Raw genomic sequence first — 27,345 nt, 5'->3', positions numbered from 1 at the left:
CGGTATGGCACGAGCGAAAGTTCTCTGATATACGAAGAAGGGGAAATAAAAAGCGTTGTCAGTTTTAATTTTAAACAGAAAGAGCAAAAGCAATAAAAGAAAAATGCATGTGAACGTTTACAGTGTATGAGTGGCCTTCACCTGACAGAATTCTCTTTTGTCTCTGCTTCACTTAAGGCTGCTCACCTCCTGGTCCAGTCCATGTTGTAAGTGCTGAATTGTTTTAAATGCATTTTGAGCTGCATGAAAGCCCATTTTGAGCTGCTCGGGATTGAAGATCCCTCTTTTAACTGCTTTAATTTTTCTTTCTCTCTCTCTCTTTCTCTCTCTCTCTCTCTCTCTCTCTCTCTCTCATTAGTGCAAAGAAACAGTAGTGAACGGTGAGTCAGATCACTCGAAGCTAAAACTCTGGATGAACAGAATCGTATGAAGTTGTCAAAACATTGTAGCTAGCTATGAAGTTGTGTGCCTCATTGATTTTTCTTGTTTTGCAGAAGAGAGTCTGTGTGGAGGGTTTCAAAGGTGAGTATTGGATTTACTGTTGAACGAAAACAGAGGTTGGCTTCAGAACTGGCTTTTGAAATGAGAAAATGTGCCTTTGCAATTTGCAGCGGTCCAACTGAGTCTGGAGGTCATCTTTGTGCATCGCACATCCCTGAGTATGCCTGTTCCTCGGTAAGTGTTCATTTGCACTCACGCCAAACGCCTCTCTTTGCCGTGAGACGTGATTCCCGGTCAGATGTATACATCATCTAACTGCCAAATGTGTCTTCTCCTTTCAAGGCTATGACGCTTTCTGCCGGCGACCTTGCCACGCTGCTGTCCTGCGAGCTGGCGAGCAGCACACTCTACTCAGTGGAGACGTGGAAGCTTTTCTTCCAGAAATATTCAGGATTGCTCAAAGACGCTCTGTCAGACAAGTCCAACGAGGTAGGCCACATGCCTGTTTTCTGGAGCGGTCAATAAAGCGCTGCATGCAGCTTTCTAATGGCATGTCCCACTCCCGTTACAGACCTTCGCCATAACGCAGTCTGCGACTCACGCCCTGGACGCCATTGGAGAGGTGGTGCTCTACAACTTTGACGCCACGCAGCTGTCAGACGCAGTCTTCGTTGGCGGCTGGTTTGCGGAAAAGCTTCGGCCGCTGCTGCCAGCAATCTCTGTGGACCTTCTTGCCTGCCTTAGCTCCAAGAACTTCACTTGTGTCACCTACCAAGTCGTGTAAGTGCACCAAGTGCCGTTAGAAACGGGAGAGGGGGTTTGGCAGTGTAAAGTGTGGCAATCCCTAACGCTCGCTGATTTTCATTGATTTAGGGTGCGGGCTCTCGGCGCGCAAGCATTGCTCATGAGAGTGGAGCTGAGGAAGGCGGTGGTCAAGCAATTCATCGTTCCCTTCCTGTCCAGGGGTGACCTAGCAGGTATGTGAAGTCGCACCACTGTCTTGAGCGGACATGTATATTGCCGCACTGCTTTAGGCATGCTTTAGCAGCTATTTCAGCTGGTTCACAATTCATTGAGGTTCTGACGAGCTCGTTGATGCTGTGTGCGCAACCTAGATGCTGGCTGTCTTTCCCAAACCACAAGCAGCGCCGACTGGCTTGAGCGGAACTTTGGCGGATTCTCCAACTATGCCACCTTGGAGGATCTTCAGACTCTAAATGGAAATTTCTCCAGCGTGAGTAACTTGCCTCAGCTGCCCGTGCGGGCGGTCAATTAAGCAGTCGCCGGTTTGATGTTCCTCGGTGATAACCTCTCTGCTTGCTGTCTTTCAGTTTGGATCCTTGGATCTGCTGACTCCCGCCCAAGTTGCCAAACTCACACTGACTTCGGGGGCTCTGAACAACACGGATCAGATCAACGCTGTTTTCGACCGGCTGGAGGAAGGCGACGCTTTCCAGAACGTCGACGAGTTTCTGACGACGCTGGCCACATCTCCTGAGGCAAGTCGATGTATTATTAAGATGTCTGGGCGTGCGGATCCTCGCAGGTTAGCCCCGCGTAACTAGTGTGATTGAAGTGTCTTTAACGCTCCTCGGGTTGTGTCTCAGCAGGTCAACGCTATCCCCACTGCTGTGAGAGACGTGATGATGAACCGGACCTTTGTAATAATCCAACCGGTGTTCCAGGAGTATGTGACCGTAGACTGGGTCGTGTGGTTCACCGTGAAGCTCACCCCAATCCTCCCCAGTTTCACGGCGGAAATGCTAGTTACAGTCACAGCTGACATAAACTGCACCGACTACCGCGTGATGTGAGTGCCTCTGCCACCTTGGATACCGGGAGGAAGCAGAACTCTGCCAACACGTGACCCTCATCACCCTCTCTGCCTTTCTGTTGCAGCGTCAAAGGACTGGGCATGGTGTTCTCCAAAATGGCGACCCTCAGGATCCAGGAAATCACCCAGGTTCTGGTGAAGCACCTCAAGGATTTTGCCACCCAATTCAACACGCAAGGTTACTGTGCTTCCAGTGTTAATCCATCGCAGGAACAGCAAGCCGTATTTGCAAATATCTGTTGGTCCGGAATCTTAACCTGCCTCCAAACCTTTCTTTAAAAACAGCTTGCGGACAGAACGCTCAAAGGGATGCCCAGTGGCTGAACATCAACCTGGGTCTTTTCTCGACGGCGGCCAGTTACTCCGACCTTAAGGACTTGAACGTCACACTGGTAAAATACGCACATCCTTTTTCCGTTGCTGTTGTCACGGGGCTTTGGTCTCCGGCCCTTGGGCTGCACTGCCACCCGAGCTCACCGAGGGCCGGGGAGCAGAGCACCGAAAGTCATGTACTGTGTCCTTGGTGGTGGGGTTTGTGTTCACCTTAGCTGGAAGCTCTGGAGTCCCTCTCACCTGACCAGAAAGCGGAGCTGCTGTTGGATCCATCCACGGGTGCCCTGGGAAATGAGGCCGTGGTGAAGGAGGTGCTAGGCAGCATCCTGGAATCTCGAGACGAAACGCAGCTCGAACAGTTCTTTGAAGCATTCGTGGAAGTCACCAAGGAGGTGCGTTGTTTTTATCTCACGCTTTATTGTGCCAGTAATGTTTTTGAAGGAGCAAGCTTGCAGGAACTTCCTTGTGTGGTTCTAAAGCATCTCTGTTTCTCTCACCACCAGAAAAACGTCAGCTTCATCGTAAACACGGCTGTCCGAGACACAATGCTGAATATGACTTTGACGGCTCTGGCTCCCGAGTTCCCCACCTTCCAAACCAGCGACTACGAGCTGTGGTTCCAAGTCAATCTCGTGGTGCTGCTGGCCAGCTTCGAGCCTTCGCTTCTGTTAGTGATCCCCACCAACCTCAGCTGCGAATCTTACGATGCAGTGTGAGTGATTCGATTCACCTTTGCGTGTTACCTTTTCCTGCAGTCTGTAGAAAGGGCCTTGACAATTGAAATTCTTTGGCTTGTTTAAACAGACTCCGAGGCCTAGAGATTGCTTTGGCGCTTCTCCCATCCGACCTACAGGAGGAGCTCAAATCCAGCATAGACATACTTCGTGAATCACCACCAGACGGTATGGCACGAGCGAAAGTTCTCTGATATACGAAGAAGGGGAAATAAAAAGCGTTGTCAGTTTTAATTTTAAACAGAAAGAGCAAAAGCAATAAAAGAAAAATGCATGTGAACGTTTACAGTGTATGAGTGGCCTTCACCTGACAGAATTCTCTTTTGTCTCTGCTTCACTTAAGGCTGCTCACCTCCTGGTCCAGTCCATGTTGTAAGTGCTGAATTGTTTTAAATGCATTTTGAGCTGCATGAAAGCCCATTTTGAGCTGCTCGGGATTGAAGATCCCTCTTTTAACTGCTTTAATTTTTCTTTCTCTCTCTCTCTTTCTCTCTCTCTCTCTCTCTCTCTCTCTCTCTCTCTCATTAGTGCAAAGAAACAGTAGTGAACGGTGAGTCAGATCACTCGAAGCTAAAACTCTGGATGAACAGAATCGTATGAAGTTGTCAAAACATTGTAGCTAGCTATGAAGTTGTGTGCCTCATTGATTTTTCTTGTTTTGCAGAAGAGAGTCTGTGTGGAGGGTTTCAAAGGTGAGTATTGGATTTACTGTTGAACGAAAACAGAGGTTGGCTTCAGAACTGGCTTTTGAAATGAGAAAATGTGCCTTTGCAATTTGCAGCGGTCCAACTGAGTCTGGAGGTCATCTTTGTGCATCGCACATCCCTGAGTATGCCTGTTCCTCGGTAAGTGTTCATTTGCACTCACGCCAAACGCCTCTCTTTGCCGTGAGACGTGATTCCCGGTCAGATGTATACATCATCTAACTGCCAAATGTGTCTTCTCCTTTCAAGGCTATGACGCTTTCTGCCGGCGACCTTGCCACGCTGCTGTCCTGCGAGCTGGCGAGCAGCACACTCTACTCAGTGGAGACGTGGAAGCTTTTCTTCCAGAAATATTCAGGATTGCTCAAAGACGCTCTGTCAGACAAGTCCAACGAGGTAGGCCACATGCCTGTTTTCTGGAGCGGTCAATAAAGCGCTGCATGCAGCTTTCTAATGGCATGTCCCACTCCCGTTACAGACCTTCGCCATAACGCAGTCTGCGACTCACGCCCTGGACGCCATTGGAGAGGTGGTGCTCTACAACTTTGACGCCACGCAGCTGTCAGACGCAGTCTTCGTTGGCGGCTGGTTTGCGGAAAAGCTTCGGCCGCTGCTGCCAGCAATCTCTGTGGACCTTCTTGCCTGCCTTAGCTCCAAGAACTTCACTTGTGTCACCTACCAAGTCGTGTAAGTGCACCAAGTGCCGTTAGAAACGGGAGAGGGGGTTTGGCAGTGTAAAGTGTGGCAATCCCTAACGCTCGCTGATTTTCATTGATTTAGGGTGCGGGCTCTCGGCGCGCAAGCATTGCTCATGAGAGTGGAGCTGAGGAAGGCGGTGGTCAAGCAATTCATCGTTCCCTTCCTGTCCAGGGGTGACCTAGCAGGTATGTGAAGTCGCACCACTGTCTTGAGCGGACATGTATATTGCCGCACTGCTTTAGGCATGCTTTAGCAGCTATTTCAGCTGGTTCACAATTCATTGAGGTTCTGACGAGCTCGTTGATGCTGTGTGCGCAACCTAGATGCTGGCTGTCTTTCCCAAACCACAAGCAGCGCCGACTGGCTTGAGCGGAACTTTGGCGGATTCTCCAACTATGCCACCTTGGAGGATCTTCAGACTCTAAATGGAAATTTCTCCAGCGTGAGTAACTTGCCTCAGCTGCCCGTGCGGGCGGTCAATTAAGCAGTCGCCGGTTTGATGTTCCTCGGTGATAACCTCTCTGCTTGCTGTCTTTCAGTTTGGATCCTTGGATCTGCTGACTCCCGCCCAAGTTGCCAAACTCACACTGACTTCGGGGGCTCTGAACAACACGGATCAGATCAACGCTGTTTTCGACCGGCTGGAGGAAGGCGACGCTTTCCAGAACGTCGACGAGTTTCTGACGACGCTGGCCACATCTCCTGAGGCAAGTCGATGTATTATTAAGATGTCTGGGCGTGCGGATCCTCGCAGGTTAGCCCCGCGTAACTAGTGTGATTGAAGTGTCTTTAACGCTCCTCGGGTTGTGTCTCAGCAGGTCAACGCTATCCCCACTGCTGTGAGAGACGTGATGATGAACCGGACCTTTGTAATAATCCAACCGGTGTTCCAGGAGTATGTGACCGTAGACTGGGTCGTGTGGTTCACCGTGAAGCTCACCCCAATCCTCCCCAGTTTCACGGCGGAAATGCTAGTTACAGTCACAGCTGACATAAACTGCACCGACTACCGCGTGATGTGAGTGCCTCTGCCACCTTGGATACCGGGAGGAAGCAGAACTCTGCCAACACGTGACCCTCATCACCCTCTCTGCCTTTCTGTTGCAGCGTCAAAGGACTGGGCATGGTGTTCTCCAAAATGGCGACCCTCAGGATCCAGGAAATCACCCAGGTTCTGGTGAAGCACCTCAAGGATTTTGCCACCCAATTCAACACGCAAGGTTACTGTGCTTCCAGTGTTAATCCATCGCAGGAACAGCAAGCCGTATTTGCAAATATCTGTTGGTCCGGAATCTTAACCTGCCTCCAAACCTTTCTTTAAAAACAGCTTGCGGACAGAACGCTCAAAGGGATGCCCAGTGGCTGAACATCAACCTGGGTCTTTTCTCGACGGCGGCCAGTTACTCCGACCTTAAGGACTTGAACGTCACACTGGTAAAATACGCACATCCTTTTTCCGTTGCTGTTGTCACGGGGCTTTGGTCTCCGGCCCTTGGGCTGCACTGCCACCCGAGCTCACCGAGGGCCGGGGAGCAGAGCACCGAAAGTCATGTACTGTGTCCTTGGTGGTGGGGTTTGTGTTCACCTTAGCTGGAAGCTCTGGAGTCCCTCTCACCTGACCAGAAAGCGGAGCTGCTGTTGGATCCATCCACGGGTGCCCTGGGAAATGAGGCCGTGGTGAAGGAGGTGCTAGGCAGCATCCTGGAATCTCGAGACGAAACGCAGCTCGAACAGTTCTTTGAAGCATTCGTGGAAGTCACCAAGGAGGTGCGTTGTTTTTATCTCACGCTTTATTGTGCCAGTAATGTTTTTGAAGGAGCAAGCTTGCAGGAACTTCCTTGTGTGGTTCTAAAGCATCTCTGTTTCTCTCACCACCAGAAAAACGTCAGCTTCATCGTAAACACGGCTGTCCGAGACACAATGCTGAATATGACTTTGACGGCTCTGGCTCCCGAGTTCCCCACCTTCCAAACCAGCGACTACGAGCTGTGGTTCCAAGTCAATCTCGTGGTGCTGCTGGCCAGCTTCGAGCCTTCGCTTCTGTTAGTGATCCCCACCAACCTCAGCTGCGAATCTTACGATGCAGTGTGAGTGATTCGATTCACCTTTGCGTGTTACCTTTTCCTGCAGTCTGTAGAAAGGGCCTTGACAATTGAAATTCTTTGGCTTGTTTAAACAGACTCCGAGGCCTAGAGATTGCTTTGGCGCTTCTCCCATCCGACCTACAGGAGGAGCTCAAATCCAGCATAGACATACTTCGTGAATCACCACCAGACGGTATGGCACGAGCGAAAGTTCTCTGATATACGAAGAAGGGGAAATAAAAAGCGTTGTCAGTTTTAATTTTAAACAGAAAGAGCAAAAGCAATAAAAGAAAAATGCATGTGAACGTTTACAGTGTATGAGTGGCCTTCACCTGACAGAATTCTCTTTTGTCTCTGCTTCACTTAAGGCTGCTCACCTCCTGGTCCAGTCCATGTTGTAAGTGCTGAATTGTTTTAAATGCATTTTGAGCTGCATGAAAGCCCATTTTGAGCTGCTCGGGATTGAAGATCCCTCTTTTAACTGCTTTAATTTTTCTTTCTCTCTCTCTCTTTCTCTCTCTCTCTCTCTCTCTCTCTCTCTCTCTCTCATTAGTGCAAAGAAACAGTAGTGAACGGTGAGTCAGATCACTCGAAGCTAAAACTCTGGATGAACAGAATCGTATGAAGTTGTCAAAACATTGTAGCTAGCTATGAAGTTGTGTGCCTCATTGATTTTTCTTGTTTTGCAGAAGAGAGTCTGTGTGGAGGGTTTCAAAAGTGAGTATTGGATTTACTGTTGAACGAAAACAGAGGTTGGCTTCAGAACTGGCTTTTGAAATGAGAAAATGTGCCTTTGCAATTTGCAGCGGTCCAACTGAGTCTGGAGGTCATCTTTGTGCATCGCACATCCCTGAGTATGCCTGTTCCTCGGTAAGTGTTCATTTGCACTCACGCCAAACGCCTCTCTTTGCCGTGAGACGTGATTCCCGGTCAGATGTATACATCATCTAACTGCCAAATGTGTCTTCTCCTTTCAAGGCTATGACGCTTTCTGCCGGCGACCTTGCCACGCAGCTGTCCTGCGAGCTGGCGAGCAGCACACTCTACTCAGTGGAGACGTGGAAGCTTTTCTTCCAGAAATATTCAGGATTGCTCAAAGACGCTCTGTCAGACAAGTCCAACGAGGTAGGCCACATGCCTGTTTTCTGGAGCGGTCAATAAAGCGCTGCATGCAGCTTTCTAATGGCATGTCCCACTCCCGTTACAGACCTTCGCCATAACGCAGTCTGCGACTCACGCCCTGGACGCCATTGGAGAGGTGGTGCTCTACAACTTTGACGCCACGCAGCTGTCAGACGCAGTCTTCGTTGGCGGCTGGTTTGCGGAAAAGCTTCGGCCGCTGCTGCCAGCAATCTCTGTGGACCTTCTTGCCTGCCTTAGCTCCAAGAACTTCACTTGTGTCACCTACCAAGTCGTGTAAGTGCACCAAGTGCCGTTAGAAACGGGAGAGGGGGTTTGGCAGTGTAAAGTGTGGCAATCCCTAACGCTCGCTGATTTTCATTGATTTAGGGTGCGGGCTCTCGGCGCGCAAGCATTGCTCATGAGAGTGGAGCTGAGGAAGGCGGTGGTCAAGCAATTCATCGTTCCCTTCCTGTCCAGGGGTGACCTAGCAGGTATGTGAAGTCGCACCACTGTCTTGAGCGGACATGTATATTGCCGCACTGCTTTAGGCATGCTTTAGCAGCTATTTCAGCTGGTTCACAATTCATTGAGGTTCTGACGAGCTCGTTGATGCTGTGTGCGCAACCTAGATGCTGGCTGTCTTTCCCAAACCACAAGCAGCGCCGACTGGCTTGAGCGGAACTTTGGCGGATTCTCCAACTATGCCACCTTGGAGGATCTTCAGACTCTAAATGGAAATTTCTCCAGCGTGAGTAACTTGCCTCAGCTGCCCGTGCGGGCGGTCAATTAAGCAGTCGCCGGTTTGATGTTCCTCGGTGATAACCTCTCTGCTTGCTGTCTTTCAGTTTGGATCCTTGGATCTGCTGACTCCCGCCCAAGTTGCCAAACTCACACTGACTTCGGGGGCTCTGAACAACACGGATCAGATCAACGCTGTTTTCGACCGGCTGGAGGAAGGCGACGCTTTCCAGAACGTCGACGAGTTTCTGACGACGCTGGCCACATCTCCTGAGGCAAGTCGATGTATTATTAAGATGTCTGGGCGTGCGGATCCTCGCAGGTTAGCCCCGCGTAACTAGTGTGATTGAAGTGTCTTTAACGCTCCTCGGGTTGTGTCTCAGCAGGTCAACGCTATCCCCACTGCTGTGAGAGACGTGATGATGAACCGGACCTTTGTAATAATCCAACCGGTGTTCCAGGAGTATGTGACCGTAGACTGGGTCGTGTGGTTCACCGTGAAGCTCACCCCAATCCTCCCCAGTTTCACGGCGGAAATGCTAGTTACAGTCACAGCTGACATAAACTGCACCGACTACCGCGTGATGTGAGTGCCTCTGCCACCTTGGATACCGGGAGGAAGCAGAACTCTGCCAACACGTGACCCTCATCACCCTCTCTGCCTTTCTGTTGCAGCGTCAAAGGACTGGGCATGGTGTTCTCCAAAATGGCGACCCTCAGGATCCAGGAAATCACCCAGGTTCTGGTGAAGCACCTCAAGGATTTTGCCACCCAATTCAACACGCAAGGTTACTGTGCTTCCAGTGTTAATCCATCGCAGGAACAGCAAGCCGTATTTGCAAATATCTGTTGGTCCGGAATCTTAACCTGCCTCCAAACCTTTCTTTAAAAACAGCTTGCGGACAGAACGCTCAAAGGGATGCCCAGTGGCTGAACATCAACCTGGGTCTTTTCTCGACGGCGGCCAGTTACTCCGACCTTAAGGACTTGAACGTCACACTGGTAAAATACGCACATCCTTTTTCCGTTGCTGTTGTCACGGGGCTTTGGTCTCCGGCCCTTGGGCTGCACTGCCACCCGAGCTCACCGAGGGCCGGGGAGCAGAGCACCGAAAGTCATGTACTGTGTCCTTGGTGGTGGGGTTTGTGTTCACCTTAGCTGGAAGCTCTGGAGTCCCTCTCACCTGACCAGAAAGCGGAGCTGCTGTTGGATCCATCCACGGGTGCCCTGGGAAATGAGGCCGTGGTGAAGGAGGTGCTAGGCAGCATCCTGGAATCTCGAGACGAAACGCAGCTCGAACAGTTCTTTGAAGCATTCGTGGAAGTCACCAAGGAGGTGCGTTGTTTTTATCTCACGCTTTATTGTGCCAGTAATGTTTTTGAAGGAGCAAGCTTGCAGGAACTTCCTTGTGTGGTTCTAAAGCATCTCTGTTTCTCTCACCACCAGAAAAACGTCAGCTTCATCGTAAACACGGCTGTCCGAGACACAATGCTGAATATGACTTTGACGGCTCTGGCTCCCGAGTTCCCCACCTTCCAAACCAGCGACTACGAGCTGTGGTTCCAAGTCAATCTCGTGGTGCTGCTGGCCAGCTTCGAGCCTTCGCTTCTGTTAGTGATCCCCACCAACCTCAGCTGCGAATCTTACGATGCAGTGTGAGTGATTCGATTCACCTTTGCGTGTTACCTTTTCCTGCAGTCTGTAGAAAGGGCCTTGACAATTGAAATTCTTTGGCTTGTTTAAACAGACTCCGAGGCCTAGAGATTGCTTTGGCGCTTCTCCCATCCGACCTACAGGAGGAGCTCAAATCCAGCATAGACATACTTCGTGAATCACCACCAGACGGTATGGCACGAGCGAAAGTTCTCTGATATACGAAGAAGGGGAAATAAAAAGCGTTGTCAGTTTTAATTTTAAACAGAAAGAGCAAAAGCAATAAAAGAAAAATGCATGTGAACGTTTACAGTGTATGAGTGGCCTTCACCTGACAGAATTCTCTTTTGTCTCTGCTTCACTTAAGGCTGCTCACCTCCTGGTCCAGTCCATGTTGTAAGTGCTGAATTGTTTTAAATGCATTTTGAGCTGCATGAAAGCCCATTTTGAGCTGCTCGGGATTGAAGATCCCTCTTTTAACTGCTTTAATTTTTCTTTCTCTCTCTCTCTTTCTCTCTCTCTCTCTCTCTCTCTCTCTCTCTCTCTCATTAGTGCAAAGAAACAGTAGTGAACGGTGAGTCAGATCACTCGAAGCTAAAACTCTGGATGAACAGAATCGTATGAAGTTGTCAAAACATTGTAGCTAGCTATGAAGTTGTGTGCCTCATTGATTTTTCTTGTTTTGCAGAAGAGAGTCTGTGTGGAGGGTTTCAAAAGTGAGTATTGGATTTACTGTTGAACGAAAACAGAGGTTGGCTTCAGAACTGGCTTTTGAAATGAGAAAATGTGCCTTTGCAATTTGCAGCGGTCCAACTGAGTCTGGAGGTCATCTTTGTGCATCGCACATCCCTGAGTATGCCTGTTCCTCGGTAAGTGTTCATTTGCACTCACGCCAAACGCCTCTCTTTGCCGTGAGACGTGATTCCCGGTCAGATGTATACATCATCTAACTGCCAAATGTGTCTTCTCCTTTCAAGGCTATGACGCTTTCTGCCGGCGACCTTGCCACGCAGCTGTCCTGCGAGCTGGCGAGCAGCACACTCTACTCAGTGGAGACGTGGAAGCTTTTCTTCCAGAAATATTCAGGATTGCTCAAAGACGCTCTGTCAGACAAGTCCAACGAGGTAGGCCACATGCCTGTTTTCTGGAGCGGTCAATAAAGCGCTGCATGCAGCTTTCTAATGGCATGTCCCACTCCCGTTACAGACCTTCGCCATAACGCAGTCTGCGACTCACGCCCTGGACGCCATTGGAGAGGTGGTGCTCTACAACTTTGACGCCACGCAGCTGTCAGACGCAGTCTTCGTTGGCGGCTGGTTTGCGGAAAAGCTTCGGCCGCTGCTGCCAGCAATCTCTGTGGACCTTCTTGCCTGCCTTAGCTCCAAGAACTTCACTTGTGTCACCTACCAAGTCGTGTAAGTGCACCAAGTGCCGTTAGAAACGGGAGAGGGGGTTTGGCAGTGTAAAGTGTGGCAATCCCTAACGCTCGCTGATTTTCATTGATTTAGGGTGCGGGCTCTCGGCGCGCAAGCATTGCTCATGAGAGTGGAGCTGAGGAAGGCGGTGGTCAAGCAATTCATCGTTCCCTTCCTGTCCAGGGGTGACCTAGCAGGTATGTGAAGTCGCACCACTGTCTTGAGCGGACATGTATATTGCCGCACTGCTTTAGGCATGCTTTAGCAGCTATTTCAGCTGGTTCACAATTCATTGAGGTTCTGACGAGCTCGTTGATGCTGTGTGCGCAACCTAGATGCTGGCTGTCTTTCCCAAACCACAAGCAGCGCCGACTGGCTTGAGCGGAACTTTGGCGGATTCTCCAACTATGCCACCTTGGAGGATCTTCAGACTCTAAATGGAAATTTCTCCAGCGTGAGTAACTTGCCTCAGCTGCCCGTGCGGGCGGTCAATTAAGCAGTCGCCGGTTTGATGTTCCTCGGTGATAACCTCTCTGCTTGCTGTCTTTCAGTTTGGATCCTTGGATCTGCTGACTCCCGCCCAAGTTGCCAAACTCACACTGACTTCGGGGGCTCTGAACAACACGGATCAGATCAACGCTGTTTTCGACCGGCTGGAGGAAGGCGACGCTTTCCAGAACGTCGACGAGTTTCTGACGACGCTGGCCACATCTCCTGAGGCAAGTCGATGTATTATTAAGATGTCTGGGCGTGCGGATCCTCGCAGGTTAGCCCCGCGTAACTAGTGTGATTGAAGTGTCTTTAACGCTCCTCGGGTTGTGTCTCAGCAGGTCAACGCTATCCCCACTGCTGTGAGAGACGTGATGATGAACCGGACCTTTGTAATAATCCAACCGGTGTTCCAGGAGTATGTGACCGTAGACTGGGTCGTGTGGTTCACCGTGAAGCTCACCCCAATCCTCCCCAGTTTCACGGCGGAAATGCTAGTTACAGTCACAGCTGACATAAACTGCACCGACTACCGCGTGATGTGAGTGCCTCTGCCACCTTGGATACCGGGAGGAAGCAGAACTCTGCCAACACGTGACCCTCATCACCCTCTCTGCCTTTCTGTTGCAGCGTCAAAGGACTGGGCATGGTGTTCTCCAAAATGGCGACCCTCAGGATCCAGGAAATCACCCAGGTTCTGGTGAAGCACCTCAAGGATTTTGCCACCCAATTCAACACGCAAGGTTACTGTGCTTCCAGTGTTAATCCATCGCAGGAACAGCAAGCCGTATTTGCAAATATCTGTTGGTCCGGAATCTTAACCTGCCTCCAAACCTTTCTTTAAAAACAGCTTGCGGACAGAACGCTCAAAGGGATGCCCAGTGGCTGAACATCAACCTGGGTCTTTTCTCGACGGCGGCCAGTTACTCCGACCTTAAGGACTTGAACGTCACACTGGTAAAATACGCACATCCTTTTTCCGTTGCTGTTGTCACGGGGCTTTGGTCTCCGGCCCTTGGGCTGCACTGCCACCCGAGCTCACCGAGGGCCGGGGAGCAGAGCACCGAAAGTCATGTACTGTGTCCTTGGTGGTGGGGTTTGTGTTCACCTTAGCTGGAAGCTCTGGAGTCCCTCTCACCTGACCAGAAAGCGGAGCTGCTGTTGGATCCATCCACGGGTGCCCTGGGAAATGAGGCCGTGGTGAAGGAGGTGCTAGGCAGCATCCTGGAATCTCGAGACGAAACGCAGCTCGAACAGTTCTTTGAAGCATTCGTGGAAGTCACCAAGGAGGTGCGTTGTTTTTATCTCACGCTTTATTGTGCCAGTAATGTTTTTGAAGGAGCAAGCTTGCAGGAACTTCCTTGTGTGGTTCTAAAGCATCTCTGTTTCTCTCACCACCAGAAAAACGTCAGCTTCATCGTAAACACGGCTGTCCGAGACACAATGCTGAATATGACTTTGACGGCTCTGGCTCCCGAGTTCCCCACCTTCCAAACCAGCGACTACGAGCTGTGGTTCCAAGTCAATCTCGTGGTGCTGCTGGCCAGCTTCGAGCCTTCGCTTCTGTTAGTGATCCCCACCAACCTCAGCTGCGAATCTTACGATGCAGTGTGAGTGATTCGATTCACCTTTGCGTGTTACCTTTTCCTGCAGTCTGTAGAAAGGGCCTTGACAATTGAAATTCTTTGGCTTGTTTAAACAGACTCCGAGGCCTAGAGATTGCTTTGGCGCTTCTCCCATCCGACCTACAGGAGGAGCTCAAATCCAGCATAGACATACTTCGTGAATCACCACCAGACGGTATGGCACGAGCGAAAGTTCTCTGATATACGAAGAAGGGGAAATAAAAAGCGTTGTCAGTTTTAATTTTAAACAGAAAGAGCAAAAGCAATAAAAGAAAAATGCATGTGAACGTTTACAGTGTATGAGTGGCCTTCACCTGACAGAATTCTCTTTTGTCTCTGCTTCACTTAAGGCTGCTCACCTCCTGGTCCAGTCCATGTTGTAAGTGCTGAATTGTTTTAAATGCATTTTGAGCTGCATGAAAGCCCATTTTGAGCTGCTCGGGATTGAAGATCCCTCTTTTAACTGCTTTAATTTTTCTTTCTCTCTCTCTCTTTCTCTCTCTCTCTCTCTCTCTCTCTCTCTCATTAGTGCAAAGAAACAGTAGTGAACGGTGAGTCAGATCACTCGAAGCTAAAACTCTGGATGAACAGAATCGTATGAAGTTGTCAAAACATTGTAGCTAGCTATGAAGTTGTGTGCCTCATTGATTTTTCTTGTTTTGCAGAAGAGAGTCTGTGTGGAGGGTTTCAAAGGTGAGTATTGGATTTACTGTTGAACGAAAACAGAGGTTGGCTTCAGAACTGGCTTTTGAAATGAGAAAATGTGCCTTTGCAATTTGCAGCGGTCCAACTGAGTCTGGAGGTCATCTTTGTGCATCGCACATCCCTGAGTATGCCTGTTCCTCGGTAAGTGTTCATTTGCACTCACGCCAAACGCCTCTCTTTGCCGTGAGACGTGATTCCCGGTCAGATGTATACATCATCTAACTGCCAAATGTGTCTTCTCCTTTCAAGGCTATGACGCTTTCTGCCGGCGACCTTGCCACGCTGCTGTCCTGCGAGCTGGCGAGCAGCACACTCTACTCAGTGGAGACGTGGAAGCTTTTCTTCCAGAAATATTCAGGATTGCTCAAAGACGCTCTGTCAGACAAGTCCAACGAGGTAGGCCACATGCCTGTTTTCTGGAGCGGTCAATAAAGCGCTGCATGCAGCTTTCTAATGGCATGTCCCACTCCCGTTACAGACCTTCGCCATAACGCAGTCTGCGACTCACGCCCTGGACGCCATTGGAGAGGTGGTGCTCTACAACTTTGACGCCACGCAGCTGTCAGACGCAGTCTTCGTTGGCGGCTGGTTTGCGGAAAAGCTTCGGCCGCTGCTGCCAGCAATCTCTGTGGACCTTCTTGCCTGCCTTAGCTCCAAGAACTTCACTTGTGTCACCTACCAAGTCGTGTAAGTGCACCAAGTGCCGTTAGAAACGGGAGAGGGGGTTTGGCAGTGTAAAGTGTGGCAATCCCTAACGCTCGCTGATTTTCATTGATTTAGGGTGCGGGCTCTCGGCGCGCAAGCATTGCTCATGAGAGTGGAGCTGAGGAAGGCGGTGGTCAAGCAATTCATCGTTCCCTTCCTGTCCAGGGGTGACCTAGCAGGTATGTGAAGTCGCACCACTGTCTTGAGCGGACATGTATATTGCCGCACTGCTTTAGGCATGCTTTAGCAGCTATTTCAGCTGGTTCACAATTCATTGAGGTTCTGACGAGCTCGTTGATGCTGTGTGCGCAACCTAGATGCTGGCTGTCTTTCCCAAACCACAAGCAGCGCCGACTGGCTTGAGCGGAACTTTGGCGGATTCTCCAACTATGCCACCTTGGAGGATCTTCAGACTCTAAATGGAAATTTCTCCAGCGTGAGTAACTTGCCTCAGCTGCCCGTGCGGGCGGTCAATTAAGCAGTCGCCGGTTTGATGTTCCTCGGTGATAACCTCTCTGCTTGCTGTCTTTCAGTTTGGATCCTTGGATCTGCTGACTCCCGCCCAAGTTGCCAAACTCACACTGACTTCGGGGGCTCTGAACAACACGGATCAGATCAACGCTGTTTTCGACCGGCTGGAGGAAGGCGACGCTTTCCAGAACGTGGACGAGTTTCTGACGACGCTGGCCACATCTCCTGAGGCAAGTCGATGTATTATTAAGATGTCTGGGCGTGCGGATCCTCGCAGGTTAGCCCCGCGTAACTAGTGTGATTGAAGTGTCTTTAACGCTCCTCGGGTTGTGTCTCAGCAGGTCAACGCTATCCCCACTGCTGTGAGAGACGTGATGATGAACCGGACCTTTGTAATAATCCAACCGGTGTTCCAGGAGTATGTGACCGTAGACTGGGTCGTGTGGTTCACCGTGAAGCTCACCCCAATCCTCCCCAGTTTCACGGCGGAAATGCTAGTTACAGTCACAGCTGACATAAACTGCACCGACTACCGCGTGATGTGAGTGCCTCTGCCACCTTGGATACCGGGAGGAAGCAGAACTCTGCCAACACGTGACCCTCATCACCCTCTCTGCCTTTCTGTTGCAGCGTCAAAGGACTGGGCATGGTGTTCTCCAAAATGGCGACCCTCAGGATCCAGGAAATCACCCAGGTTCTGGTGAAGCACCTCAAGGATTTTGCCACCCAATTCAACACGCAAGGTTACTGTGCTTCCAGTGTTAATCCATCGCAGGAACAGCAAGCCGTATTTGCAAATATCTGTTGGTCCGGAATCTTAACCTGCCTCCAAACCTTTCTTTAAAAACAGCTTGCGGACAGAACGCTCAAAGGGATGCCCAGTGGCTGAACATCAACCTGGGTCTTTTCTCGACGGCGGCCAGTTACTCCGACCTTAAGGACTTGAACGTCACACTGGTAAAATACGCACATCCTTTTTCCGTTGCTGTTGTCACGGGGCTTTGGTCTCCGGCCCTTGGGCTGCACTGCCACCCGAGCTCACCGAGGGCCGGGGAGCAGAGCACCGAAAGTCATGTACTGTGTCCTTGGTGGTGGGGTTTGTGTTCACCTTAGCTGGAAGCTCTGGAGTCCCTCTCACCTGACCAGAAAGCGGAGCTGCTGTTGGATCCATCCACGGGTGCCCTGGGAAATGAGGCCGTGGTGAAGGAGGTGCTAGGCAGCATCCTGGAATCTCGAGACGAAACGCAGCTCGAACAGTTCTTTGAAGCATTCGTGGAAGTCACCAAGGAGGTGCGTTGTTTTTATCTCACGCTTTATTGTGCCAGTAATGTTTTTGAAGGAGCAAGCTTGCAGGAACTTCCTTGTGTGGTTCTAAAGCATCTCTGTTTCTCTCACCACCAGAAAAACGTCAGCTTCATCGTAAACACGGCTGTCCGAGACACAATGCTGAATATGACTTTGACGGCTCTGGCTCCCGAGTTCCCCACCTTCCAAACCAGCGACTACGAGCTGTGGTTCCAAGTCAATCTCGTGGTGCTGCTGGCCAGCTTCGAGCCTTCGCTTCTGTTAGTGATCCCCACCAACCTCAGCTGCGAATCTTACGATGCAGTGTGAGTGATTCGATTCACCTTTGCGTGTTACCTTTTCCTGCAGTCTGTAGAAAGGGCCTTGACAATTGAAATTCTTTGGCTTGTTTAAACAGACTCCGAGGCCTAGAGATTGCTTTGGCGCTTCTCCCATCCGACCTACAGGAGGAGCTCAAATCCAGCATAGACATACTTCGTGAATCACCACCAGACGGTATGGCACGAGCGAAAGTTCTCTGATATACGAAGAAGGGGAAATAAAAAGCGTTGTCAGTTTTAATTTTAAACAGAAAGAGCAAAAGCAATAAAAGAAAAATGCATGTGAACGTTTACAGTGTATGAGTGGCCTTCACCTGACAGAATTCTCTTTTGTCTCTGCTTCACTTAAGGCTGCTCACCTCCTGGTCCAGTCCATGTTGTAAGTGCTGAATTGTTTTAAATGCATTTTGAGCTGCATGAAAGCCCATTTTGAGCTGCTCGGGATTGAAGATCCCTCTTTTAACTGCTTTAATTTTTCTTTCTCTCTCTCTCTTTCTCTCTCTCTCTCTCTCTCTCTCTCTCTCATTAGTGCAAAGAAACAGTAGTGAACGGTGAGTCAGATCACTCGAAGCTAAAACTCTGGATGAACAGAATCGTATGAAGTTGTCAAAACATTGTAGCTAGCTATGAAGTTGTGTGCCTCATTGATTTTTCTTGTTTTGCAGAAGAGAGTCTGTGTGAAGGGTTTCAAAGGTGAGTATTGGATTTACTGTTGAACGAAAACAGAGGTTGGCTTCAGAACTGGCTTTTGAAATGAGAAAATGTGCCTTTGCAATTTGCAGCGGTCCAACTGAGTCTGGAGGTCATCTTTGTGCATCGCACATCCCTGAGTATGCCTGTTCCTCGGTAAGTGTTCATTTGCACTCACGCCAAACGCCTCTCTTTGCCGTGAGACGTGATTCCCGGTCAGATGTATACATCATCTAACTGCCAAATGTGTCTTCTCCTTTCAAGGCTATGACGCTGTCTGCCGGCGACCTTGCCACGCTGCTGTCCTGCGAGCTGGCGAGCAGCACACTCTACTCAGTGGAGACGTGGAAGCTTTTCTTCCAGAAATATTCAGGATTGCTCAAAGACGCTCTGTCAGACAAGTCCAACGAGGTAGGCCACATGCCTGTTTTCTGGAGCGGTCAATAAAGCGCTGCATGCAGCTTTCTAATGGCATGTCCCACTCCCGTTACAGACCTTCGCCATAACGCAGTCTGCGACTCACGCCCTGGACGCCATTGGAGAGGTGGTGCTCTACAACTTTGACGCCACGCAGCTGTCAGACGCAGTCTTCGTTGGCGGCTGGTTTGCGGAAAAGCTTCGGCCGCTGCTGCCAGCAATCTCTGTGGACCTTCTTGCCTGCCTTAGCTCCAAGAACTTCACTTGTGTCACCTACCAAGTCGTGTAAGTGCACCAAGTGCCGTTAGAAACGGGAGAGGGGGTTTGGCAGTGTAAAGTGTGGCAATCCCTAACGCTCGCTGATTTTCATTGATTTAGGGTGCGGGCTCTCGGCACGCAAGCATTGCTCATGAGAGTGGAGCTGAGGAAGGCGGTGGTCAAGCAATTCATCGTTCCCTTCCTGTCCAGGGGTGACCTAGCAGGTATGTGAAGTCGCACCACTGTCTTGAGCGGACATGTATATTGCCGCACTGCTTTAGGCATGCTTTAGCAGCTATTTCAGCTGGTTCACAATTCATTGAGGTTCTGACGAGCTCGTTGATGCTGTGTGCGCAACCTAGATGCTGGCTGTCTTTCCCAAACCACAAGCAGCGCCGACTGGCTTGAGCGGAACTTTGGCGGATTCTCCAACTATGCCACCTTGGAGGATCTTCAGACTCTAAATGGAAATTTCTCCAGCGTGAGTAACTTGCCTCAGCTGCCCGTGCGGGCGGTCAATTAAGCAGTCGCCGGTTTGATGTTCCTCGGTGATAACCTCTCTGCTTGCTGTCTTTCAGTTTGGATCCTTGGATCTGCTGACTCCCGCCCAAGTTGCCAAACTCACACTGACTTCGGGGGCTCTGAACAACACGGATCAGATCAACGCTGTTTTCGACCGGCTGGAGGAAGGCGACGCTTTCCAGAACGTGGACGAGTTTCTGACGACGCTGGCCACATCTCCTGAGGCAAGTCGATGTATTATTAAGATGTCTGGGCGTGCGGATCCTCGCAGGTTAGCCCCGCGTAACTAGTGTGATTGAAGTGTCTTTAACGCTCCTCGGGTTGTGTCTCAGCAGGTCAACGCTATCCCCACTGCTGTGAGAGACGTGATGATGAACCGGACCTTTGTAATAATCCAACCGGTGTTCCAGGAGTATGTGACCGTAGACTGGGTCGTGTGGTTCACCGTGAAGCTCACCCCAATCCTCCCCAGTTTCACGGCGGAAATGCTAGTTACAGTCACAGCTGACATAAACTGCACCGACTACCGCGTGATGTGAGTGCCTCTGCCACCTTGGATACCGGGAGGAAGCAGAACTCTGCCAACACGTGACCCTCATCACCCTCTCTGCCTTTCTGTTGCAGCGTCAAAGGACTGGGCATGGTGTTCTCCAAAATGGCGACCCTCAGGATCCAGGAAATCACCCAGGTTCTGGTGAAGCACCTCAAGGATTTTGCCACCCAATTCAACACGCAAGGTTACTGTGCTTCCAGTGTTAATGCATCGCAGGAACAGCAAGCCGTATTTGCAAATATCTGTTGGTCCGGAATCTTAACCTGCCTCCAAACCTTTCTTTAAAAACAGCTTGCGGACAGAACGCTCAAAGGGATGCCCAGTGGCTGAACATCAACCTGGGTCTTTTCTCGACGGCGGCCAGTTACTCCGACCTTAAGGACTTGAACGTCACACTGGTAAAATACGCACATCCTTTTTCCGTTGCTGTTGTCACGGGGCTTTGGTCTCCGGCCCTTGGGCTGCACTGCCACCCGAGCTCACCGAGGGCCGGGGAGCAGAGCACCGAAAGTCATGTACTGTGTCCTTGGTGGTGGGGTTTGTGTTCACCTTAGCTGGAAGCTCTGGAGTCCCTCTCACCTGACCAGAAAGCGGAGCTGCTGTTGGATCCATCCACGGGTGCCCTGGGAAATGAGGCCGTGGTGAAGGAGGTGCTAGGCAGCATCCTGGAATCTCGAGACGAAACGCAGCTCGAACAGTTCTTTGAAGCATTCGTGGAAGTCACCAAGGGGGTGCGTTGTTTTTATCTCACGCTTTATTGTGCCAGTAATGTTTTTGAAGGAGCAAGCTTGCAGGAACTTCCTTGTGTGGTTCTAAAGCATCTCTGTTTCTCTCACCACCAGAAAAACGTCAGCTTCATCGTAAACACGGCTGTCCGAGACACAATGCTGAATATGACTTTGACGGCTCTGGCTCCCGAGTTCCCCACCTTCCAAACCAGCGACTACGAGCTGTGGTTCCAAGTCAATCTCGTGGTGCTGCTGGCCAGCTTCGAGCCTTCGCTTCTGTTAGTGATCCCCACCAACCTCAGCTGCGAATCTTACGATGCAGTGTGAGTGATTCGATTCACCTTTGCGTGTTACCTTTTCCAGCAGTCTGTAGAAAGGGCCTTGACAATTGAAATTCTTTGGCTTGTTTAAACAGACTCCGAGGCCTAGAGATTGCTTTGGCGCTTCTCCCATCCGACCTACAGGAGGAGCTCAAATCCAGCATAGACATACTTCGTGAATCACCACCAGACGGTATGGCACGAGCGAAAGTTCTCTGATATACGAAGAAGGGGAAATAAAAAGCGTTGTCAGTTTTAATTTTAAACAGAAAGAGCAAAAGCAATAAAAGAAAAATGCATGTGAACGTTTACAGTGTATGAGTGGCCTTCACCTGACAGAATTCTCTTTTGTCTCTGCTTCACTTAAGGCTGCTCACCTCCTGGTCCAGTCCATGTTGTAAGTGCTGAATTGTTTTAAATGCATTTTGAGCTGCATGAAAGCCCATTTTGAGCTGCTGGGGATTGAAGATCCCTCTTTTAACTGCTTTAATTTTTCTTTCTCTCTCTCTCTTTCTCTCTCTCTCTCTCTCTCTCTCTCATTAGTGCAAAGAAACAGTAGTGAACGGTGAGTCAGATCACTCGAAGCTAAAACTCTGGATGAACAGAATCGTATGAAGTTGTCAAAACATTGTAGCTAGCTATGAAGTTGTGTGCCTCATTGATTTTTCTTGTTTTGCAGAAGAGAGTCTGTGTGGAGGGTTTCAAAGGTGAGTATTGGATTTACTGTTGAACGAAAACAGAGGTTGGCTTCAGAACTGGCTTTTGAAATGAGAAAATGTGCCTTTGCAATTTGCAGCGGTCCAACTGAGTCTGGAGGTCATCTTTGTGCATCGCACATCCCTGAGTATGCCTGTTCCTCGGTAAGTGTTCATTTGCACTCACGCCAAACGCCTCTCTTTGCCGTGAGACGTGATTCCCGGTCAGATGTATACATCATCTAACTGCCAAATGTGTCTTCTCCTTTCAAGGCTATGACGCTGTCTGCCGGCGACCTTGCCACGCTGTTGTCCTGCGAGCTGGCGAGCAGCACACTCTACTCAGTGGAGACGTGGAAGCTTTTCTTCCAGAAATATTCAGGATTGCTCAAAGACGCTCTGTCAGACAAGTCCAACGAGGTAGGCCACATGCCTGTTTTCTGGAGCGGTCAATAAAGCGCTGCATGCAGCTTTCTAATGGCATGTCCCACTCCCGTTACAGACCTTCGCAATAACGCAGTCTGCGACTCACGCCCTGGACGCCATTGGAGAGGTGGTGCTCTACAACTTTGACGCCACGCAGCTGTCAGACGCAGTCTTCGTTGGCGGCTGGTTTGCGGAAAAGCTTCGGCCGCTGCTGCCAGCAATCTCTGTGGACCTTCTTGCCTGCCTTAGCTCCAAGAACTTCACTTGTGTCACCTACCAAGTCGTGTAAGTGCACCAAGTGCCGTTAGAAACGGGAGAGGGGGTTTGGCAGTGTAAAGTGTGGCAATCCCTAACGCTCGCTGATTTTCATTGATTTAGGGTGCGGGCTCTCGGCGCGCAAGCATTGCTCATGAGAGTGGAGCTGAGGAAGGCGGTGGTCAAGCAATTCATCGTTCCCTTCCTGTCCAGGGGTGACCTAGCAGGTATGTGAAGTCGCACCACTGTCTTGAGCGGACATGTATATTGCCGCACTGCTTTAGGCATGCTTTAGCAGCTATTTCAGCTGGTTCACAATTCATTGAGGTTCTGACGAGCTCGTTGATGCTGTGTGCGCAACCTAGATGCTGGCTGTCTTTCCCAAACCACAAGCAGCGCCGACTGGCTTGAGCGGAACTTTGGCGGATTCTCCAACTATGCCACCTTGGAGGATCTTCAGACTCTAAATGGAAATTTCTCCAGCGTGAGTAACTTGCCTCAGCTGCCCGTGCGGGCGGTCAATTAAGCAGTCGCCGGTTTGATGTTCCTCGGTGATAACCTCTCTGCTTGCTGTCTTTCAGTTTGGATCCTTGGATCTGCTGACTCCCGCCCAAGTTGCCAAACTCACACTGACTTCGGGGGCTCTGAACAACACGGATCAGATCAACGCTGTTTTCGACCGGCTGGAGGAAGGCGACGCTTTCCAGAACGTCGACGAGTTTCTGACGACGCTGGCCACATCTCCTGAGGCAAGTCGATGTATTATTAAGATGTCTGGGCGTGCGGATCCTCGCAGGTTAGCCCCGCGTAACTAGTGTGATTGAAGTGTCTTTAACGCTCCTCGGGTTGTGTCTCAGCAGGTCAACGCTATCCCCACTGCTGTGAGAGACGTGATGATGAACCGGACCTTTGTAATAATCCAACCGGTGTTCCAGGAGTATGTGACCGTAGACTGGGTCGTGTGGTTCACCGTGAAGCTCACCCCAATCCTCCCCAGTTTCACGGCGGAAATGCTAGTTACAGTCACAGCTGACATAAACTGCACCGACTACCGCGTGATGTGAGTGCCTCTGCCACCTTGGATACCGGGAGGAAGCAGAACTCTGCCAACACGTGACCCTCATCACCCTCTCTGCCTTTCTGTTGCAGCGTCAAAGGACTGGGCATGGTGTTCTCCAAAATGGCGACCCTCAGGATCCAGGAAATCACCCAGGTTCTGGTGAAGCACCTCAAGGATTTTGCCACCCAATTCAACACGCAAGGTTACTGTGCTTCCAGTGTTAATCCATCGCAGGAACAGCAAGCCGTATTTGCAAATATCTGTTGGTCCGGAATCTTAACCTGCCTCCAAACCTTTCTTTAAAAACAGCTTGCGGACAGAACGCTCAAAGGGATGCCCAGTGGCTGAACATCAACCTGGGTCTTTTCTCGACGGCGGCCAGTTACTCCGACCTTAAGGACTTGAACGTCACACTGGTAAAATACGCACATCCTTTTTCCGTTGCTGTTGTCACGGGGCTTTGGTCTCCGGCCCTTGGGCTGCACTGCCACCCGAGCTCACCGAGGGCCGGGGAGCAGAGCACCGAAAGTCATGTACTGTGTCCTTGGTGGTGGGGTTTGTGTTCACCTTAGCTGGAAGCTCTGGAGTCCCTCTCACCTGACCAGAAAGCGGAGCTGCTGTTGGATCCATCCACGGGTGCCCTGGGAAATGAGGCCGTGGTGAAGGAGGTGCTAGGCAGCATCCTGGAATCTCGAGACGAAACGCAGCTCGAACAGTTCTTTGAAGCGTTCGTGGAAGTCACTAAAGAGGTGAGTTATTTTTGTCTGTTTTTATCTGGCTTAATGAGTTGTGTAGTTTTAGTTGTAATGTGTGTTAATTATTATATTTAATTTATCTTTACTTTTTCAATTTCATAACATTATGTATTGTTGGTTGGTTTTAGACACCTGAGGATTATCTAAAATTATCTGTTAGGCTGTCTGTATCTGTGCTGTTTTTCAATATGTTTTTGTTTTTAGTGTTCATAGTTTAAATTACTTTAGAACTTTACATATTATTTACTTAAATTTATCTTATGGTGATGTGAATAAACGTGAAACTAGACTGTTCTTCAGAGTGATCTTTGATATACTGTTGTATTTCTTTTGTTTTTAAATTTTGCTACACTGTTATGCTGATGTGAATTTTCATCATTGTGTTTGTTATTTTTTTTAGAGTAATTTGTCAAGCCTGGACTCTGCTGTGAGAAGCACTGTTCTGAACATGACCTTAACTGCTCTGGAGGTCAGATTTGAAAATTTTACGCGGCAGAACTTCACTGTGTGGTTCCAGACCTACTTGCACCTTTTCCTGCCTGGAATGAATGCAGAAAGCCTTTCTGTCATCCCCCGAACTATCAGCTGTGACTCCTACAGAGAAATGTGAGCAAATCCCCTGTGGACTTGTAAAGATTTTAGGAGAATGTTGGCTTGCGTTGGCTTGTTACAAGCTATTTATAATTTAATGTTTGTAATCTGTCATCTGATTTTGTGCAGTCCACACACTTTCTGTGTTTATACTCATCAGATGCATTGAATATATATAAAAAGTGCCACTCTAAAATGAAAATCATGCTTTTTCTGGTTTATCAAACATTATGACATCGTCATCACCCCTTTTCTTGTGAAAAAAACACAACTGGTTTTCTCTAACACATTAATATTGAGGATTAATTCATGAGATTTTTTCTGTCTTTTTAGATTGAAAGGCTGCGATAATGTTTTCAGCAGTCTCACACTGCTTCAGTCAGAAGACGTCTTCAGTTTCATACAGAACTATCTCTCCCACCAGACCAGTCAAGGTACGTCTCTCTGTATCAGTGTGTGGACCAAATGTTCCCTCCAAAGTTATCATTGCAGACATTTGTGGCCGTGTGGGGGAATTTGTTATTGTCCCCATCTGGAAAGCAGCTTAAAAATGATGTTTATTTGAAAATGTAAAAATGCAGAAAGGTTTGTGAGATGGTTAGGTTTAGCGGTATGATGTTTGTGTGTGACACTTTATATGTTTCTCTGATCTTCCAGGACAGTCGTGTGTGCTGAGTGTGAACAATGATTCTGACTGGGTGCAAAAAACTTTTGGACAGTTCAGCACATTCGCCTCCTTTACTGACTTCATCACCTTCAATAAAGACTTTAATGGGGTGAATAGAGAAATATTAATATCTATGTGCTTCTGTTTTAACCCCCCCCCTCTCTCTCTCTCTCTCTCTCTCTCTCTCTCAATTCATTTTTCCATTTTTAGGTACTTTATTAGCATGATTGTGTGTTCTTACAATATTGCCTGAACATTGAACAAAAGACAAACGATATGTACAAATATTTGAGTCAAATAAAAATAAGGGGCAACTAACCTAAGGTCTAGTGATCAGAGACTACTGTCTGTCCCCAGATCACGGCTCAAGAAAAGAGGAGACAGAGCCTTTGCGATAGCCGGGCCTAGGCTGTGGAATAGCCTTCCGGCTTATATCCGAACGGCCCAATCTTTAAATGTTTTTAAATCCTCTCTCAAAACCTACTTTTTTTCTTTAGCTTTTAATTCATTGTGATCTTTTGATCTTTGATCCTTTTAATTGAAAGTATGTTTTGTCCCTGTTTCGCATGTTCAGGACTTTGGTCAGCCCTGGTTGCTGTTTTTAAATAAATACAAACTTGAAACTTGAAACTTGAAAATAAGGGGCAGAGTACGAGATAAATATAGAATGAAATATAAAATAAAATATATGTAAATAAACAAATGAAATATATCAAATAAAAATATCAATACCAAATGTTGATTTCAGGCAGAAAGATGAGAATGTAATAAAAGTAAAGAGTGTAATTGAGCGTTGAGTTTGTGCAGCTGAGAGATGGATGTGATGTGTGTCTCTTCTCCTCCAGTAACATCTGCATCTGCTCTGTTTCTGAACACCTTTGTGAAAGTGTTTCTCTCTCATCATCTTCATCACAATGAAGGAGAAAGTGTGTCTCTGTCTCGACCTCATCAGTGTCACCGTGAGCACAGACTCCATATTTGTCTATGTCTGTCTTTCTCTACGGCCAGACTGAGGATCCGTCTCTGTTTTACATCTCCAACCGTCTAGAGATCATCTGACAGATTGTGTTTTCTGTTTAGGGTCCCATAGCATTCCAGTTTACTTTGGTTTTCAGTTTCCTTTTCCTAATGATCTAAAGATGACTTTTGACTTTCTTTGATCTTTTGGATTATTCTGATGTGGTTTTGTTCAGTTGTGCCAGTCTGTAGGGTCAGATGGGATGGGCTTTAGGTCTCAGCTCTTGGTTTGAAGTGTTTCATATTGAAGTGTGTTAGGAGGACTTGAGTTCAGGTGTGTCCATGTTTTTGGATGTGTATTATCAGGGGGAATCTGACCTGCACGCATTATTTGGTGTTCTTCTCTGAACTCTTCAGATGTTTCTACAGAATTCTGAGTGAAGTGATTCTATGGAGTGTTTATCCCATATGGAGTAATCTGTGAGACCCTCTGGACCCCAAACCTCACAGCCATATAGAGCTATAGGCATAATGACACTATCATTTACATTTAGTCATTTAGCAGACGCTTTTGTCCATAGCGACTTACAGATGAGGAAACATTGGAAGCAATTATAACAACATAGGCAACAAAATACATAAGTGCATCAAACTAGTCCATTAAAGCCTAATTTTTTTTTTATAAAGAAGGAAAGGGAAGAGAATTAGGAAAAATCAATCAGCGACGTGTTGACCGAAGAGATGCGTTTTTAGGCGTTTTTTAAAGATGGCAACCGAGTCTGCTGATCTTGCAGCAGCTGGTAGATCATTCCACCAATGTGGAACAGATCCAGAGAAGGTACGGGAGAGTGACTTTTTTCCTTTTTGGGATGGTACCACTAGTCGTTGTTCCTTTGCAGACCGCAGTGATCTGGCAGGAACATAGATCTGCATTAGCGAGTGGAGATACGATGGTGCAGATCCGGTGGTGGTCTTGTAGGCCAGGAGCAAAGCTTTGAACTTTATGCGGGCGGCAACAGGGAGCCAGTGTACCTGATGAAGAGCGGAGTTACATGCGCTCTCTTCGGTTCATTG

The sequence above is a fragment of the Barbatula barbatula genome (assembly GCF_947034865.1).
Source record: "Barbatula barbatula genome assembly, chromosome: 8".
NCBI classification, from domain to species: domain Eukaryota; kingdom Metazoa; phylum Chordata; class Actinopteri; order Cypriniformes; family Nemacheilidae; genus Barbatula; species Barbatula barbatula.
This window is presented reverse-complemented; position numbering follows the sequence as displayed.